At 33.5% G+C, this 5,339-nt stretch overlaps 1 long non-coding RNA gene across 1 annotated transcript; it reads left to right on the forward strand.

The window, feature by feature from the left end:
• The first annotated feature begins 3,311 nt into the window (after positions 1–3,311).
• On the forward strand, positions 3,312–4,149 carry LOC110865597. Its single transcript, XR_002550844.1, has 2 exons — positions 3,312–3,526; positions 3,982–4,149. It is a non-coding gene; the product is annotated as an uncharacterized LOC110865597 (long non-coding RNA).
• Positions 4,150–5,339: the final 1,190 nt, after the last annotated feature.

A 5,339-nucleotide genomic window follows, 5' to 3' on the forward strand; every position in this document is an offset into this window, starting at 1 on the left:
GATGAAAGGCAGAGAGAGAGAGAGAGATGAGGTGTTGTGTGTGTTTATGTGTGTGTTTGTGTGTGAGAAGGGAAGAGAAGAGAAGAGAAGGGTTATATGTAAAACAAACACTCTTCTCCTTGCAGACTGCAGACCTTTGGTCCACCTCTTCTCCTACAGATGCCTGCAGATGTGGTCCGCAGACTGCAGACCTTTTCCTGCAGAAAAAACAAATAGCACCTTATTAGCTTTTTGAAAAAAGGTAATAAGTCAATAAGTCATTTCCAAAAGCCGAGATTTGGGGCTTTTCCAAATGACTTATTAACTTATTGGCTCTAATAAATTAATAAGTCATTTCCAAACTCAATCCCAAACACCCCCTTAATAACTACATCAGATGATATTTTTGTCAATATGCTTTGCCACCAAACACATAAAATACTATTAAATATATCTAAATATATAATTCTCACTTTATCTACAACTTAAGTACAGATTGTCACCATCATCACCCCAATCTCTGATTCTCTCTCTTCTTGTTACAAAATTCTAAATATCAAAACTATCATCACCCCATTCCATCTCTCCATGTGTGTGAGAGAAAGTTATTGGTTAAGAGAGAGAAACAAGAATCTTCATAGTATTCATCTGGAACACCAATAACACATGCACAAATATGTGAGAGAGAAGAAGGTCTGAAATCGGTAGGTTCTTCACACCCATTATCTCCCTCCTCTTTCATCTCTAGAAATCAAAAGCTTTGAACCAAGGTGTGTGAGAGAAAGTTGTTGTTTTAGAGAGATAAACAAATTGCTATTTTAGAAAGAGAAAGTTGTTGGAACACCAAGAATATTCACACAGGTGTGGGAGAGAGAAGAAGATTGAATATCTTATTGTTGGGTTTCATGGGTTTTCTCCATAACTTGGGGGTTTGTATTTATTTTTTCGAAACTATTGCTATAAAAATCTACGTTCACCTATGGGTGTTTTTTTATAAACATGGTAGATTATTTCCTAAAGTTGTTTAATGTAATGTGGTTATTTTACTTAACTTAGGTTTTTCATTACATGGATGAGATTTGAGATTTTTTCTGTAATTAAAAATAAATGAGATATGAAAGAAAAGGAATTTTGTTACTATTTTGTGGTTATCTAATACTATATGTGAAATATTGTTTTGTTTTTATTTTCGGTAGTTGAAAGCATGACAAAATTGTACCCTGAAAAGCGGGCGATTTGACAAAAAAAGAAAAAGGAAAATGAGCCCTTTGAATGAAAAAAAAAGTAATGGCTGAAAAGATAGCAAAAGTGCACTCGAAAAAGCGGGAAAAATGTCAAAAAAGGAAAATGAGCCCGTTGGTTGAAAGGATATCAAAAGTGTACTTGAAAAAGTGGGCGAATTGTGTACGTGTTACATGTGTATTCATAGTTATTGTTACACCTATGACTGAACACTAGGACAATTACATACGTATTACCGCGAGAAAATAGGAACTTGTTGGATGAAAAATGAAGTAACTGACTGAAAAACAAAGGACTGCACTTACACATGTGTTACATATTTTAAAAAGCCACGGTTACATATGTAACAATAGTCGTTACACATGTAACCTGTTGAATGACAAGTGGGGTCGTAAGATCAACAACTTCATTATGTTTATAAACACGACTAGCACAAATACACGGTAAACAAATAATCAAAAGGCCAGAAATAAACATAACAAATATAAACAAATAAACAAAATAGTGAACATATTATGTTAACATGAAAGTCAAATAGATCCATTACACATAGGGCTGCAAACGAACCGAACGAACAGGAACAAGACCTTGTTCGTGTTTGTTTGTTAAGAAATATATGTGTTCACGAGCTGTCCATGAACACTTAGCGAACGAGATTTTGAGTTCATGTTCCTTTGTTAAGGAAATGAACTTGTTCGTATTCATTTGTGTTTGTTTGTTAATTTTAGGCAATGAACAAAAACGAACGCTCATTAACACAAATGAGCACAAACTAATGTTAATGAACACAAATGAAAAACAACGAACACAAACAAGTGTTCATGAATATAATATATAATTTACTGACACTTATTAAATATTTTATTTGTCGTAATTTTGAAGTATTTAAAAAATTTAAAAACTAAAAACACTAATGAACTATCAAACACAAACGAACACATTATCAAACGTTCACAAACTTAAATGAATGACCGCGACCTGTGTTCATGTTCGTTCATTTAACTAAACTAACGAAATTTCTTGTACGTGTTCGTTTGTTTGATAAACGAAAGCACACAAACAAACTTCCGCCGAAAGGTTCACGAATTGTTCGCCGAATGTTTGGTTCATTTGCAACCCTAGTTACACATGTGTTACATATGTTAAAAAAGCACCGTTACATATGTAAAAATGGTCGTTACATATGTAACTTGTCGAATGAAAAAAATAAACTACTATTAAACGTGTCAGCTATTTACATGTTTTAACAAGGCATTGTTACATGTTCATTACATATGTGGGTAACAAAAAGGTAACTTTTGTATCCACACTTAGGGGAGAAAAACTTTGCAAACTTTATATTAACCCTTGATTAAATATTATGAATGGGTGAGATAAAAACTTCACTTCAAATCACACCGGGGAAGTAGGTTGTTAAATTTGACTTATGTAGTGAAACTGAGCAATAGAAGACTAAAACTGTGCATAATGCATGCCAAACTGTAAAAACAAATGCAAGTTCAATAATTAGAAAGTCAAACTATCTAACACATTACAGTCTTCTTAAACATTACAATATTAAACAATACCAACTTATTGTAACACCCGTATTTTCGTATTTCTATTTTAAAAATGTTCGTATTCGTATTCTAATTTTAGAAACCTTACATTCGTATTTTTAATTTCAATCTCACAATTCGAGGCGTTAATCATAATAAAATTCATATTTTATACATATTTGTTATTTACACAACCGATCATTTAAATACGTATTTATACACAAACCGACACTGTTTATACGTATAAATACTTATACGCACATCCTCAATATTTGAATTATACTTTTGTACTTTTATATACTTAATTACATAATATATACTCAAGAAATACCAAGAAATATACCAATCATCTTTCCACCTCATCAATCATCTTCCACCTTCTTTAACAAATCATATTTCACCTTTTCCACCTCTTTTTTCCACCAATCATCTTTCCACTTCATCAATCCTCTTCCACCTTCTTTAACCAATCATATTTCATAATTTTCCACCTTCTCCACCTATAAATATCAACCTCCTTCTACCATTTCTTCACACCATTCTTCTCTCCATCTCTCTAATTCTCTCAATCTCTCTAAATTAAGAATTCTAAAAGGACACTAAATGTTCCAACCATTCTTCTCTAAATCTCTCTACTTCTCTCAAATCTTCCAAGCAAGGAAGAGAACTCTAAGAGTTCTAAAAGAAAAACTAAGTGTTTTAAAGTAAGCTTTGAAGCTCCAACCTCCAACTCTTCACGGAATCACCAAAGGAAACTTTGCAAAACTGTGAGTATACTTGACCCATTTTACCGTTTTCACACTTTTTGGGTGGAACATGTTTATTTATACAAAACACACTTAGCACTCATATTCTTATGCAATTATACAAATAAACAATCCAATGCATGCTTACTATCTGTTATGCTTGATTCGTGTTTTCTGGGTGATTCTTATGTGATGAACTTGTCATTAATTTCGATCAAGCTCCCTTAACATGTATAGCGCTATAGGAGTAACGCACCACCCGTGAACGAGAGGTCATGTTAAGTTAATCATTCGTTATACTTGCGTTAATCTTTGGTTTGATTTGTTTGTTCACATACCAGTTTATACGTTAATCTTGATAACTAGGTTTGCCATGTGGATTGTTCATTATCATTTTATACTATTATGCTAGTATACCAAACTTGTATACTCGCCAATACTTTTGTATTGAACTACGCTTTGAAAACATGTTGCAGGTTTAATGATGATGTTGATGATGCATGAAACATAGTAAGATGCCTAGATACTCATTTTAAATTTTGTATACTTTTTGTAATGTAATTCTTTTATTTCAAGTTGTTGTAATTGTATTTTCCTTTCCATGTTGTAATCGAATTCTTATAGTAATAAAATGAAATTCATCATTTAAATGCTCGTTGCAAATTTTAGTGTTATGTGTAATGAGCAATCTATTTCGTCTCACTCCGATGTTTCCGCCATCGGTTGGGGTGTGACAGATTGGTATCAGAGCCATAACTATAGGGAATTAGGAAAATTGCTATGCTTTTGACCTAGTCTATAGTTAAGTACCATATTCGACCATACTTGATTCATATGCTAAATTCTTGAAACGTCTCTTATGTGCTAAGGTCTTGAAATGCTTTATGTGCTTATACTTGTTTTAATTATTTCGAGCATACGCCTTTCCTAAGGCATTTTATACTAAACTCGAAAACACTCGTAATACACAAACGAGACGACTTCACCAAAATAGGCGTGAAACCCACAATTTGGTGAACCACTCTCAATCCACCTATTCTCTTTACACGAAATTTACCATCAAGTTAGGAGTGAAATCCTCACCTTAATGGAGAACTTCCATTTCAAATCTAGTGGACCCTCATCAAAGTGTCGAAATTAAATTTATGACCCGACGAGTACCAACCACACTTAGGGTATGAAACCATCAAGTTGGGGGTGAAACCCACACCTTGTCGACTAGTCCCACTCCTTGATTTTCAAAAATCCCGCCAAGTCTCGAATTTTCGATTGATTTGGAACATGTAGTAAATGGAAGGGTGAATATCGTTAACCGAAATTTCGGCGAGAGTATTCCACCTATTTGGCCAAAGCATGTTTCTCAAATTCAAAAGAATTTTCGACCACTTTGGTTTAGTCAAAGTTCCGTCTTGGAACAATCCAAGTTTTAATCAAACCTACGTTTTACTATTACCAATCTTATACGATGCAATCCTCTCTTTTTTAAATTGAAATTATTTTCGAGATTATTTTTTTACACACACATCATACTAAATCTTTTCATACATCTATACGCCATTCACATGCATGACTCAAAAAACATCACCCAACTAGATTTACCTTTCTTGTAACCCCAAAATGGAGACATATCATCGAGATAGGAGTGATTTCCTTACCTTGGCGATTAACTCCGCTCCTTCCTTTCTTAAAACGACCTCACCAACGGGTTAGGGGTGATTCCCTTACCTAGGTGATCGTTACCAAATTTTCCTTCAAAGAGACTTTATTATGCAAACACGATCAACTTTTATACCTAAGTCGTTTATCATTTGTCAAAATCCCTACTTATGCAAAT

The sequence above is a fragment of the Helianthus annuus genome, chromosome 6 (assembly GCF_002127325.2).
Source record: "Helianthus annuus cultivar XRQ/B chromosome 6, HanXRQr2.0-SUNRISE, whole genome shotgun sequence".
Taxonomy (NCBI): domain Eukaryota; kingdom Viridiplantae; phylum Streptophyta; class Magnoliopsida; order Asterales; family Asteraceae; genus Helianthus; species Helianthus annuus.